At 40.3% G+C, this 15419-nt stretch overlaps 1 long non-coding RNA gene across 1 annotated transcript; it reads right to left on the reverse strand.

The window, feature by feature from the left end:
- Positions 1-5149: 5149 nt before the first annotated feature.
- LOC110740530 lies at positions 5150-8511 on the reverse strand. The gene is made up of 2 exons (XR_002515201.1): positions 6779-8511; positions 5150-5518 (listed from the first exon to the last, which is right to left on the reverse strand). It is a non-coding gene; the product is annotated as an uncharacterized LOC110740530 (long non-coding RNA).
- Positions 8512-15419: the final 6908 nt, after the last annotated feature.

Here is a 15419-nt window from a genome sequence, read left to right on the forward strand (position 1 = left end):
ATTTGGATCTTTAAGAGGTGCTAGAATCTCCGTTACTCTCTTTAGGATTCGGAGGGATCTGGAAAGGGAAAGTTCTCCTTATTTTAATGGAGATTCTTTACAGATGCAAATTTTCCCCCACAAAAGGTGGTTTTGCAAGGCTATTTCAAAATATGGCAAAGAAACATGGTTTGATTTCCTTCTTTATCTGTCATATGATATTATACTAGAGTGAGGTTGGAATTTGGTCTCTTATTGCTAATAGAGTCTGTTTTGGCCAGGTGCAGTGGCTCACACACTTTGGGAGGCCAAGGAGGGAATATTGTTTAAGCCCAAGGAGTTAGCCCTGGCATTGTAGTGAGATCCTGTCTCTACAAAAAATTAAAAATTAGCCAGTTGTGGTGGCACATGCCCATGGTCCCAGCTACTTGGCAGGCTGAGGTGGGAGGATTGCTTGAGCCCAGGAGGTCAAGGCTGCAGTGAACTGTGGTTGTGCCAGTGCACTACAACCTGGGCAACAGAGCAAGACCCTGTCTCAAAAAAAAAAAAAAAGTGGGGGGAGAGTCTGTTTTGTCAGTCTTAACATCTGTTTTAATGTTAAAGCTGGTGAATTGTGCCTGAACTCCAAAAGGGAGAGGGCACAATGAAACATGTCTGAGTCTCCCTTCCCATCATGGCCTGCATTAGTTTTTCAGGTTTCTTTGGAATCCCCCTTGGCTGAGAAGGGGGTCCATTCAGTGAGTTGGGCAGCTTAGAATTTTATTTTTGGTTTACAGAAGCTTGGAAGTGAGTAAAACTTACAGGCAAAATGACAGCTATCTTCAAGGATGTTTGAAAGACCTTTCTTGTATATACAGCTGAGGAATGTGCAAATTCATGGCTCATTTACCCAAATGCTGCCTAAGAAACCCTAAGAAATCCTATCTCTTTCTCAATACTTTTTCTGAGTTGTTGTTACTGGAAAAGGGTCTGGATCCACACGCCAAGAAAGGGTTCTTGCCCATTTTATGGTTGTTTCTTGATTATGCTAAACAAAGAGTAGATTATTCATGCCTCTTCTTTTTAGACCATATAGGATAACTTCCTGACATTGCCATGGCATTTGTAAGCTGTCATGATGCTAGTGGGAGTGTAGCAGTGAGGACAACCAGAGGTCACCCTCATGGCCATCTTGGCTTTGGTGGGTTTTAGCCGGCTTCTTTACTGCAACCTTTTATCAGCAAGGTCTTTATGACCTGTGTCTTTTGCTGACCTCCTATGTCATCCGGTGACTTAGAATGCCTAACCATCTGGAAATGCAGCCCAGTAGGTGTCAGCCTTATTTTACCCAGCTCCTATTCAAGATGGAGTTGCTCTTGTTCAAACGCCTCTGACAGAGTCAGTGGAGAAAGAAAGGAAAGAAGTGATTCACTTCCTGCTGCCCTTTTCCCATAGAAGTACAAAGGTCCAGCTCCTTGTTGGAATGTGGAGAGACAGAAATTGAGGGCAGGGAGACAAGATTTTCTATGGCTACCAGGGTTTGAAAGTAGACCAGAATCTTCTCTCCTGGGGTGAAAGAGGAGAATCCCCAATTTCTAAACTAAAACCCACATTTGAGTGCTCTAAAGACTAGTGTTTCTCAATCTATAATATGCACCCAAATATCCTGGAAAATCTTGTGAAAATGCATATTCTGATTCAGCACTTCTGGCAAGGGGCCCAAGATGCTACATTTCTAACAAACTTCCAGAGGATGAGCGGTTGCTTGTCCACAGACCACACTTTGAGTAGAGGGTTTACATGGTCACTTGTAGAGGTTGGATATAATTTTATTTGTCTATTTCTAGAATCAGATCTTTATTATCTATCATTTGTGAAAACTTATCTGCTAGCCTTAGTGAGTGTTCTCTGCAAATGAGTCTGCTGATAACTTTGTGTTAAATAAATGGTGACTATTCAAAACTGAATACATTACAAGTCTGCAGAAAGGATTGGAGGATGAAGTGCTGAATAGGGGGCTGGAGATGAACATTTACTAAACACTAGACCTTTATTTTCATACATTTTCTCATGTAAGCCTTATAAAAGCTCTCTTAGCTATGAGTGTTATTGTCCCCATTTCATATAATAAAACTCTGAACCACAAGCTTACAACCATCCAGAGCAAAATGTGGGAAATTCTACAGGAAAAATGACCTAGTTTCTTTAAAAAAAAAAAAAAAAAAAAAAGAACAGCATGAAAAAAAGAGGAGGGGCAGAAACTTACAGATGAAGAGACTTAAGGGACATATCAAACTACAATATCAGGATTTTGTTTAAAATCTGACTTAACCAAAAAACCCATCAATAGACATTGTTGAGACATTTGGTAAAATGGAACATAAACTGAGTATTAGGTATTAAGGAACTGTTGCCCATTTTGTTAGGTGTGGTCCTGTTGCTAAACTATAAAACACAGTCCTTATCAGTCAGAGAACAAATGGTGAAATTGTATCCTGTCTGGATTTGCTTTAAAATACTTGAGAAAAGAAATAAAAAAGAGAGTGGGAGGAGCAGATGAAACAAGAATGGCAGAGAGTTGATAAATATTATTTTAAAAGCTTTATATTTTGAAACTTTGAAACACTTTTAGAAATACAGAAAAGTTGCACTTTTTTTAAGCACAGAGGGCCCAAGTACATACTGCCTAGTTTCCCCTAATGTGATGTCTTACATAACCATGGTAAAATGATCAAAACCAGGAAATTAACAAGGTAGCACTATTAACTGACCTAGAGATGTTATCTAATTTCACCTTTTCTTCCTACGAATGTCATTTTTCTTTATCAGAATCCAACTCATGGTCCTCCCACATTGCGTTTACTTGTCTTGTCTCCTTGGGCTACTCTGATCTGTGACAGTCCCTTGGCCTTTCCTGACTTTTGTGTCCCTGACACTTTTGAAGAGCACTCATTAGTTCTTTGGTAGACTGTCCCTCAATTTGTGCTTGCTTGATGTTTTTTTTCATGATTACATTGAGATTATGCTAATAATTATTATGGATGGGTGATGTATATCTAGGTTTTTATTATATTATTCTCTTTACTTTTGGGTATTTTTGAAATTTTCCATAGCAGAAGTAACATTACTTTTTTTAAATAAAGCTGGGTGAGGTTATGTAACTTTCTAAAATTGACTTAGTTACTAACTAAGCACAGCTGGAATTATAACCCAGATTAGTTTGACAAAAAAAATGGTGACCTTTACATTGCAAACAATATGATGCAGAATAAATGATCTTTAATTAAGGGTTTATTCATGAGCAGCCCTTGCAGAAAGAATTTCTATTGCTCTGAACATAATTAATCAAGCCCCGATTTATGGGTATATACCAATAATGAATATATTAGGTCAAGCTTAAATGCTATCTTTTACAATGCCTTAGTTAGGAATAATTTAGTTTGTATGGGAAACTAAGACCCATGTAAACAAGCTAAAATAAATATTGAATATATGGTGGAAGGGAGTAATATGGATTTCAATGTTATGGGAATTACTGGCTTCCTATTGGACAATACTTGAGAAAAATAAAACTCTGGGTATTCCCTTCTCTCTCTATCTCTCTCTTTCTGTCTGTATTTCTCTGGAGACATATGGAGCAGACAATTTTCTGCTTCTCTCTATGTGACAGCTTTATCATCCCAGTTCTCTCTGTAATCATCCTTCATCCTTTGTGGCCATAAAAGAATAAATGGCTGCTTCATCTTGAGGCTACATGACCAATTTGTAGGCTTCTTCATTCAAAATCCTGAATTATATAATCAAATTTTCTCTATCTTGTGGGTTAAATGACCATGCTAGTCCAATGAGCTATGATCACTGACAGGAGAGCCTACCTGTTACCTGTTGGCTATGGGGTAGGGGGTCTGGGGAAAGGGTGAGGTTAGGCTAGGCTAAGAAGAAGCAAGTAAACTAGTAACCTCAGTTCCATAGAATCAGCCATTGATTAATTTTATCTATATTTTCTTGATTTGAAATCTTTAGAAGAGATTACAGTTGCTGATTCCCAGTTTTCACTGTTGCAAAAGGAAAAACAAATCTACTACATTAGGTGATATGAGTTGCTTGAACACCCTAGGATTTTATACTAAGCAATAGGCATGATGCTAAGTTCTTTGGGCAGGTTGGCATTGTCCTTACTGTCAAGGAGATCAGAGCCTAGTAGAAGAGACAATCGTATACATGAAAAATGACTGTGCTGTGTGATTAGTGCTGCAACAGGAACATATGCAAGGTTCATAGATCCAACGTAAGAGGGAAAGTCTTCAGAAAGAAGGGGATGTCTGGGTTGGAATGTGAAGGCCAAGTATGGAGTGAAATACTCTTCTAAGATGATTCTCCTTACAAAGTTGACCCTCAGTCCACCATCTTGAATCTGTAAGGAAAGCTAAGAGATGACCCTCCCCTGCTGGAGCAGAAGGCTCGGTTATGCAGGCTCTCCTGTTTTCTGCCATCTTACCTCCAGATTTAAGTTGTGGGCATTTGTATGTGTCCTGCTTTTCTGATGGTGGACATATTTGAAGTTCATTCTTATTGATTAGGCTTTTTCCTTGACTACTTAAAAATATAAGTCTGTTCAGATATGAGGCTGTCTTGGATGACATCGCTGTGTTGTCCAGTTTGGGGCAGGCTGTCTGAGTAATCCCCACATTTGCAGTGACAACATGAGTTGAAGACTCACTGGTGATTTTACCTCTTTCTTGTTTATATTTTGAAATTGAAATGTGTAGGGTGAGAAGAGCTCTTTCACAATAAATAGTTTGATCAATTGTCCTGGTCTTAGAAAAGCACATATAAAAAGAGAGATGGATGTAGAAAAGTAAAATGTATCCCAGCTTATGAATTCTTAGAACAAGAGTGGTAGACATAAGTCTTTCATTGTGCCTCAAAGAATTCATTTTAACTACCAGGTTGTTGAATTTCAGGGTGGAGGATGGATTTGGTTACTTACCAGGAGTGCTGGGTGGATGGGGGATGTATGTATACATACACTATGCTCTTATTGTCAACTTGTGCATAACCAGAAGTCATAATGTTTAGAGTAGAAATATGGGTAAAACACAGCTGGATTTATTATAGAACAATGCAACAGCCACACCTTTCTTCCTATAATATGCACAAGTGATGCCAGGAAAGTACTAAACAAATGAAGTCAGAGTTTAAAGTGAGCATGTTGATTTACTAGCCTAGGATCCATTGGCCATCTGGCACAGACAATAAAAGGAAACCCATTAGAAAGAAACTTCTGAAACATTCAAACATTGTAACTTGGCTTGAAAGAAGAGGACAGCAGAACCAGTTCCTACTTGGACTGCAGTTTGTTTATTTTGCTGATTTGAAATAAGAGCCAGTGCGCCAAATGGTTTTGATTGGCTGTAGCATTTCTTTGTTTCTGCACACTTGGGCTGGGCCAGTTTCTGCAAATGAGCCTTTGCGGATATCACAGGACTCTCTTCTTTAGTTTTAAGGACTTTCAAAATTTCTGGGAAATCATTCCTGAAGTCATGTCTTCTCCAAAAAGCTACATAGGGTCATGGAAAAGAAAACATATTATTTAATTTATAACCATTTACAGAATCTCTGCTGCTGTGAAGATAGGATGGTCGTTGTGCTGTGGAGGTGGAATGAGGTGTGAGGTGTAGGCGTGGGAAGAAATAAATATGACTCTTTATCCTCCAAAAAGCCTGTGCTCCACTGGGGAGATAGCTGTATACTCGAGTCACGCATAGGGTTGTCAAAGCACGGGAGAGAGAACAGCAAGGAAGGAAACTCAATAGTGTAGCAGTATTTTAAATAGAGCGTCACCACCAGGAACAGTGCACTTTTCCATCTCATCCCATGGACACGGTGGAGCAAAGAGAGTCTTTCTCATTCTGAGTACAGCTCACACTAGTGGAAGGCTCACTCATACATTTCATCCCTTCAGTGTGGTTAGCAACTGGAGAGCCCTAGGACTTAGGGCACTGGACAGACCCTTGCCGGTGATGATGAAAGGACAGTGAAAATATCCAAAGTGTCTCTGCTAAAACATGGTAGAGCTAGGATTAAAAATCCAGATTTGGTTGACTTCAAATCTCATAGCCCTGGTCCTGAGACAGATATAATCAGCAAGGCATTTACCCTTTGACCCCAGATTCTTCATTGGCAAAATAAGCGACTTTTAAACAGTGGTTTTCAGACTTTTTTTTTTTTTTTTTTGAGATAAACAATTTAACACTTCTTTCAAATAAAATATTATTCAAGTCCAAGAGAGAAAACAGGTCAAAGTCACATTGCTTTGGTTGAAGAGTGGGTGGGAGCCAGAGCTTTGATCTCCCTCTCACCCCAGACAAGTCTTATGCTATCTTGCATTATTGTTCAGCAAATACTCGTGCTCCCCTCCTCCTTCCATTGGAGAGTGTGCTTTAGCACCCCACTGATGTTGAGCTTGCCTATATGACTTGCTTTGGTCAATGAAATAGAAGCAGACATGACATTGTTTACATTCAAAATGGGACTGCATAATCAAGATGACTTGGTGTTTTTCACTTCTGGCCTCTGGGTTTAACCTTGCTTTATATCTGGAATTATGTGTCTTTATATGGAAAAGGATCTAGAATTGTGGTGGCAAAGAAAGTGAGTTACCTATCAATAATCACAATTTTAATTTAAGATAAAAGACTGTATTTCTAAGCTTATCTTAAGAACTACAGGTGGCCAAAAATATAAATGGAATTGTTAGGTGAGACTGTTGAGAAAATTCCTGAGAGGGATACAAACAGCTGGAGTAGACCCTACTTACTTGCTCTATCCCCCAACTTCTGCTTTCTGCCTGGAACAGAGATGTAATGGTTGGTGCTCCCGCAGTCATTTTGAACCATGAAGCCAGCTTGAAATAAAAAACCATACATAAAGGATGGCAGAGCAGAAAAACAGAAAAAACTTAGGTTTCCTCTGTCACCATGAAACCTTCATATTAGCCCTGAACATTTACCTTTGGACTCTTTTATGTGTTAGAGAAATGAACTTCTACCTTGTTTAAGTCACTATTATTTTGAAAGTTTTTAATCGAAGCTGAATTCAATCCTGAACTGAGATAGCCTAGCCTGCTTTGGTTCTTCAAAGCAGCATTTCCCAAACTGCATTAGAGAACTTGCTAAAACATAGATTGCTGGGCACACCCCTAGGGTTTTTGATTATGTATGTCTAGGCTGGAGTCAGAGGATTTTCTTTTCTTTTCTTTTCTTTTTTTTTCTTTTTGAGACAGGGTCTGGCTATGCTGTGTGTCATTGCCCCGACTGAGAATTTGCACTTCTAACAAGTTCCCTGATGATGCTGATGCTGCTGGTCCAGGGACCACATTTCAAGAACCACTGACTTAGAACATCTCCAATTCATTTGAAAAGGAGGGAACAAACCTTTGCCTCTCGACAAAGCGGTGTCAGAAACCAGATTGTAGGGTGTTGGCAAAATACTCCTTATGAAACATGTTTAAATTTTGCTTCCAGACTCAAGATGAATGGCATCTTGGGAATTTTTCATTTAAATGCATGGAAATGTATAGTTCCTGAATTTTTTTCTCTGAGAACAAAGTGACCAGAAGCTGGAGCTGACAAGCCATTCAGCCTGGAAGTACAGAGGCAGAGAAATGACCATATGGAAGGTTGTGTGTATTGCCATTTTCAATAGTGACATGATTTTCTGTTCTCCCAAACAAATCTCCATCAGTGTTTTTAATAATGTCAAATGCTCTTTTATTGATATCAAAGGACAGATGGACATTTTTCTTTTCTAAAGCGAGCTGAAGAAAATAAACAATCAGGCCAATTTAACCCAGTGTTTTGGAAAGTCACCTCGGGATGTCCTCGGCCCTGCGGAAATGTCACTTTCCCAAGTCTCCTCAGGGCAGCCCTTTTGTCCCTTGTTTCCTGAAGGGAACAGTGTGTCTGAAGAGTTTCCTTCTCCCTCCGCTCCAGTTCACCAGTGACAACTGGGAAACTCAGTGACCTGAGCACAGTATCTGCAGAAATCTGTCAGAATGATTAGGCAATGCATGGTTGTGGGGGCTCAGAACAGCCCATGTCCCTGTAAATTGTTTCCTGGGCTTCATGGTGTCATCAGTATTAGCCACAAATACCTTTCACAGAGATTGCAGCAGCTGAGTCCCCAGCTGTAAGATTACCTTGCTGTGGTCTGATTCTCAAGAAGAAAAGAAAGTGCAAGGTGAATTCAGATCTCAGAGAATCCCCGTCCCTCCAGCCCTCATGACCCTTTCTCTCCCCTTTAAATCTTTCTGAGAGCTTGTCTCCTTCACCCTTGGGTAGAACTAATACTGTCCAGGTCTGAGTGCTGTATGCTTACCTGCTTGTTTCCATATTTTTTCTCTCTGGCCACTTGGCACAGACTAGATGCTTGGCACAACCTCTCACAAAGTAGGTGCTTATTTTGTGGAAAAAACAAGTGGAAAGTATAATGGGTGACAGCCTGGGATCTGCAACACGTGCACCTTTATTTCCTTCTCCTTTCCTGCCTTCATTCCTGTTTCTCCCTCCCACCTTCCCGCCCTCCCTCCCTTCCTTCCTTCCTTCTTTCCGTGCCACAGTAGATTCAAGTCAATACTTTATAGTGACAAAATTTATATACAGTGAAATTGACAAATCTTAAGTGTATAGTTTGGTAGTGACATTTAGCTCAAGACCTGAAAGCTTCATGTGGATCAAGAGAATGACATTTCTATCACCCCTGAAGTTTCCTCACGCCCCTACCAGTCACTTGCCCCCCACCTCAACCCCCAGAAGAAACTATTGTTCTGATTTTTATCATCATAGGTTAGTTTTTCCTGTTCCTGAATTTCATTTAAGTGTCTGGCTTCTTTCGCTAAACACAGCGTTTCTGAGATGTAGAGGGCAGCTTTCTTAATTTTCTTAAAAATCAAATTACTTGACCTTGAGCCTCATGGCATTGGGCTCCTGGACATTCTTTTGAGTCAGAATTGGAGCTCTGAGCCCCAACCTCAGCTACAAGGTCATGGCAACTCTGGCTATGGAGGAGGGGAGGTCTCAGGCACAGAAATATTTGGCAAGGCCTCTCCATTCCTTATTCCACACTGGCTGAATCACCAAACACCAGCCACTGCTGAGGTTACTGTGGATAATATCAATCAAATAAGATGGTGCACATTGGCTTCCCTAGTATGCCCATTGTCTGAGCCAGAGGCATGATGAATGGCATCTTGGGAAGTTTCCATGGTGCTTAGAAACTGAGACCATGGAGGCTCCCTGCAATTCTTAGACAAAGTAAACCTGTCAAGGCCAGGGCTGCAGTGCCTAGAGAAGGTATCGTAGGTGTCCTTGCAGGAGCCCCAGGAGTTCCTGTCCCTCCTGAAGACTCCGTCTTGGCCCCTTCAGGAGGGGCAGGCCTTCAGACCTCCCTTTGCTGCCCAGTCTAGGGGAATCTTCTCCCTCTTCCCCTCCTTCCCATTCTCCCATCCCCAGGAATCTGCCTCTGTGTCCCCTCCTGTTCCTTTTACAGAAGCCAGGAATGGGATTGTTTTCTTCCAACAATGTCTCTTTTGCTTCTCTGTTATTGCTGTTTGTGCTCTGACCTAGGGCTGAGACAAAAGACATCAAATGCCATCTCTGGGGGGAATGCAAAGGCCATCTATGGTGGGTACATAAAGGCTATCTCTGGTGGGTACTCTAATCTCCTTGTTTGGTTTACAAACCTTGTGTAATCTGGCCTGTCTTCCTCTCTGATCTTATCCTGTCTTCCTCTATGATCTTATCTTGTACTGCTCCTCTTTCCCTCACTCCCTATACCACAAGCCTAGAGGCTTTCTCTGTTTCTAGAATTCTCCAAGTTCATTCCCTTTTTAGGATCTTGGCACTAGCTAGTACTTTTGTCTAGATTGCTACTTTCACTGGTCTTTGCCTGGCTGACTCTTTTCATTCAGATCTTAAGCTAATTAAGATCATCCTTCAATATCAAAAGTAAAGCCACTGTGTAGGCCCTAATTCCACCACCCCTCCCATGTTCTGATGTAATTCTGTGATATCACTTACCACTAGCTAGTTTTTCTAGTTCATTTGTTCCTTTGTTTATTTGTTCATTTATTATCTTGTTTCCCCATTAAACTGTAAGCCTGGGAGAACAGAGACCTTATCTGTCATGTTCGCTACATATATCAGTATCAGTTATCTACTGCCACAATAAAGCTGTGTAACAAATAACCAAGAAAACCTCAATGTCATAAACGAGTAGCACTTACCATACATTTGCATGTTAGCAATTTAGACTATGCTTTGTGGGACGGTTCTTCTGATCTTGGTTAGGTTCATGTGTCTGGCTGTTTGTTGGCTGGCTGTCAGCTGGAGCGACGTGAATAACTGGGATGCAACAGTGAGAACAAGCCCCAATAAGCAGGCAACTTTATAAGCCTCGGGTTATGTCATGGTTCCTAATATCCCAGTGACCAAAGCAAGTCACATTGGCCAACCCCAAGAGAGAGCATAAGGACACTAGAAAGTTACACAGCCAAGGGGGAACATGAGAAGGTGTAGTATTAAGGCCAGTGATGTTATGAATCTCCCACAATATGTATTCCTAGGCTTTTCTACATAGAAGGCACTAAGTTCACTTTTTGTTTAATTAATGGGTGAGTTATTCTTTCAGAAAGAACATAAGAAAAATCAATTAATATAAACAAACAAAAAAGCCCTGGTGCAAAAGTTATAATACTGTTACCCAAATACAGGGAGTTTCTGGATGGATTTCAGAAGTTGGAGACCCCCTGAAATGAGATATAAAATAAGGAAAAGATTATCCTTCTGGGCAGACGGCAGCCCATGTTAAAGCTGTGGCCACATCCACTTTCTTGGCTGAGTACAACTATGCAGTACACAAACCGCGCAACCGCATGCAGCATCCCTAGGTACTCACATGTTAGAACAACTTTGAGTCTTTCTCCTCTGTCTTTAGTGTAATTTATTGCCTTGACTAGGGCTGTGTCTACTTGTTCAGATGCCATCATTTTTCCAGCTTCAATATTGATTCTCCAATTATTTCTTGCCATGACTGTTAGAGAAAGAAAGTGAAGGTTCATTCTGTCTGAAAAAACACTCAGCCTCCCAATATCTCCTGGGGTGACTTCTTCCCAACTTCTACCTGGAAATTCAGGTGCCTTTTATTGAGATCCTTAGGGAAAATTATTCTTTATTTTATTTTATTTTATTTTATTTTTTTTTCAGACAGAGTCTCGCTCTGTTGCCCAGGCTGGAGTGCAGTGACGTGATCTTGGTTCACTGCAAGCTCCGCCTCCTGGGTTCACACCATTCTCCTGCCTCAGCCTCCTCAGTAGCTGAGACTACAGGCGCCCACCACCACGCCTGGCTAATTTTTGTATTTTTTTTTTCTTTTTTTTTTTTAGTAGAGACAGGGTTTCACCATGTTAGCCAGGATGGTCTCGATCTCCTGACCTTGTGATCCGCCTGCCTCGGTCTTCCAAAGTACTGGGATTACAGGCGTGAGCCACCATGCCCGGCCAATTTTTCTTCAAGCCCTAGACATACATCAACTTGCTTCATTGTCAAGAGGCATCTCAGGACCAACACCAATCTCAAATGAATCACCAAATGCCAGACACTGCCGAGGTTACTGTGGATAACATCAATCAAATAAGGTAGTGCACACTGGCTTCCCTAACCACCCAGATATTTTTACACATTCGAAAAGTCTCTAATATGACTGATTGATCCGTGTTTGCACCAAAGAGATGTCTCATTTCTAAGGAGTTGGTTTCTAATGTTAATATAGTTTGGATACGTGTGCCTTCCAAATCTCATGTTGAAATTTGGTCTTCCGTGTTGGAGGTGGGGCCTGGTAGGAGGTGTTTGGGTCACGGGAGCAGATCCGTCTTGAATGGTTTGGTGATTTCCCAGAGGTAATAAGTGAGTTTTCACTCCATTAGTTCACGTGGAAGCTGGTTGTTTAAAAGAGCATGGCATCCTTGTCCCTCTCTCTTGCTCCCTCTCTTACCATGGGACACATTTGCTCCCGCTTCGCCTTCTGCCATGACTGTAAGCCTCTCACTGTACACAGATGCCAGTGCCATGATTCTTGTACAGCCTGCAAGAACCATGAGCCAAATAAACCTTTTTGCTTATGAATTACCCAACCTCAGGTATTCTCTTAGAGCGATGCAAACCAGACTAAGACCAACATGTTTCTGTTATCATAGATATCATAAATGATGTAGACATTATAAATGATGTAAAGGGATTGTCTCGTCACTTATAATAAATATGTTTTTTTTATTAATGTGGCTCTTCGGTTTCCAGAGAAAAAATCTGAACCGTGATAATCATGGAAAAGGTGAGATTTCTATGATATGATTGTATGCCTGTTTTTTCAAGTGGTTCTTTAAATTATGTCATAACATCTTTCGTTTAAAACATGTTTTTAATTTTGTGGACACTCTAAATTTTTAAAAATCATACATGATCCACATCACAAGAAAGTGTAAATAAGAAAAATGCAAGAAATTATAATATTACTGATATGCGTACCAGCTAGATTGACAGTGTGATTTTTATAGTGCTAAGTATGTAGAGCTCAACTTTCAGAGAGGAACATTTTTCTAAGTGGTTTTACTCTCCTGAGTCTTTCATGGCCCTGGAAGAATTATGACTATTGGTGATTCAGGAAGAATCTGGGAGCTAAATAAAATAACTGCTTAAAATGCAAAATGAGGCAGCAATAATGAACTGATTCTCCAGAGTCAAGAGGTGGATAATGTGTTTATGGACAACTTTCCATGAAGGAAGACTAAGGTGTCACTAAGATATGACTTCAAAGACACAGCAGTTCTGTTAAAGTTTCCAGGGCTGATTTTGGGATTATCAACCTAAACCGCTATAGAGTATTATAAGAGTCCAATGGTCTTAAATGCCTTGTCTGGAATTCTAATGTTGCAGACCATTGTAACTTAAGAGAACTGACAAGAGAGTGATGTGGAAATAGGGAAGAAATTGTCGGGTTTCTGCTTCAAGGTTCACTTTTGAAAAGAGTCGTCATCAGTGCAGAAAAATATTGATGGACTTTGTCTCAGTAGAAGCTTCATGTCGTTTTCATCTCTCCAGAATTAAAGATCATTACCAGCAACAAGCCATGTGACTGAATCTTCAATAAGAACACTTTGTCTGGATAACTCGGCTATTTTATAAGACAATTTTTCCAAGTGGCATAAAGTAGTTAAAAGTGACCACACAAAATCGATCTGCCCAGTTAATCTCCTCTTTTAAACTTAAAAAAAAAAAAATTCTTCATGACAGCTTGTTTCTAAGCCATTCTTTCAGCAATCAGAAGCAGATGCATATGGATTAGGAGTTGACAGACTTTTTTTTTGTAAATAATATAGAAAATATTTATTGGCATTCTGGGCCATGTGGTCTCTGTTACAACTATTCAGCTCAGCCCTGCAATGTGTAAACAGCAAGAGCTAACATGTAAATTAATGGACAATGCCAATACAGTTTTATTTACAAAAACAGAGTAAGCCTGTAGGCCACTGGTCAGAGTTTGCAAACCTCTCTTTGAGGGTCCTCCAAGCAAATGAGCCAGTCTTAGGGAATTCTTTAGGGAGAGAGGAAGTTAGAAAATATCAGATTTGGAAAAGACAAAGGCACAATTTTGGGGGAAAAATGCCCCAAACAAAAAACAAAACATCCAGAAGTTACGTTAATTTTACTTGAAAAACAGTAGTTTTGCACATTTATTTTTTAAAGTCAAAGAAATATTTTTCTCAAGTGAATATTCATAGCAAATCTCAGTGTATAAAAAGAGATTATAAAGGAGATGCTATATTTGTAAGGGAGAATCTTAATATGATCTTCTCTTTTGCCCTCTCAACAATTTCCTAATGTATCTCTTGAAAATTCCAGGCTCTCTTGAGCAATTTAAAACTCACTGCTCCAGTGTAATTTTTAAAAGTACCTTACCTCTAACTTAGGGTTACAAGACTTAGAAAGTAAAAATACAGCATGCTCAGTTAAATTTGAATTTTAACAACTTATACTTTTTTTTAGCATAGACATGTCATATATTTGGAATGTACACATACTAAAAACTTACTCATTATTGATCTGAAATCTAAATTTAGCTGGGCATCCTAATTTAACTGGTTACTCTATCTCTACTTCTCCTGTTTTTGTTTGTTTGTTTGTTTGTTTTGAGATGAGAGGCTTGCTCTGTCACCCAGGCTGGAGTGCAGTGGTTCAATCTTGGCTCACTGCAACCTCTGCCTCCTGGGTTCAAGGAATTCTTCTGCCTCAGCCTCCCGAGTAGCTGGAACCACAGGTGCGTGCTACCACGCCTGGCTAATTTTTGTATTTTTAGTGGAGATGGAGTTTCACCCTATTGGTCAGGCTGGTCTTGAACTCCTGACCTCGTGATCCACCCGCTTTGGCCTCCCAAAGTGCTGGGATTACAGGAGTGAGCCTCTGTGCCCAGCCTGCACTTAGCCTACTTCTTTAACTTCTCCAAGCCTCAGTTTTCTCATCTGTGAGGTGGGGGAAATGATAATACCAACATGATAGCATTGTTTTAAGTTTTAAAGCAGTGAATATTTGTAAAGCACGTGGAAGGGATCCTAGCACATAGTGAGTGCTATCTTATGGTTTGTTGTTAGCTAATTAACTATTTTTAGTATTGGTATCAGTTGTAAGAGGTTGTAATAATACTTACTGGTTGATAGAATTGTTATGGAACGAACTGTGTCCCTACCAAATTTACACATTGACACTAGCACCCCCAATATGAATGTAAAGAGGTAATAGGGTTAAATGAGGTCATAAGACTGAGGCCCTAATTTATATGACTCGTGTTCTTATAAGAAAAAAGAGACACCAGCAATGCAAGAGAACAGAGAAAAGGTCATATGAGGACACAAGGAGACGGCAACCATCTACAAGCCAATGAAAGAGGCCTCGTAAGAAACCAAACCTGCTGACAACCTGGTCTCGACTTTTAGCCTCCAGAACTGTGAGAAAATAAGCTTTTGTTGTTTAAGCCGCACATTCTGTGGTATTTTGTTATGGCAGTACTAGCAACTTAATACAGAAATCATGCATATGACTTTAAAAATGGATTTCTGACCAGGCGCAGTGGCTCACACCTGTAATTCCAGCACTTTGGGAGGCCAAGGCAGCCTGGATCACTTGAAATGAGGACTTGGAGACTAGCCTGGCCAACATGGTGAAATCCTGTCTCTACTAAAATACCAAAATCAGCCAAGTGTGGTGGTGCACGTCTGTAATCCCAGCTACTCAGGAGACTGAGGTGGGAGAATCACTTGAACCTGGGAGGTAGAGGAGGTTGCAGTGAGCCGAGATCACGCCACTGCATTCCAGCCTGGGTGACAAGAGTGAGGCTCTGTCTCAAAAAAAAAA

This window comes from Papio anubis, chromosome 16 (assembly GCF_008728515.1).
Source record: "Papio anubis isolate 15944 chromosome 16, Panubis1.0, whole genome shotgun sequence".
Lineage (NCBI taxonomy): Eukaryota > Metazoa > Chordata > Mammalia > Primates > Cercopithecidae > Papio > Papio anubis.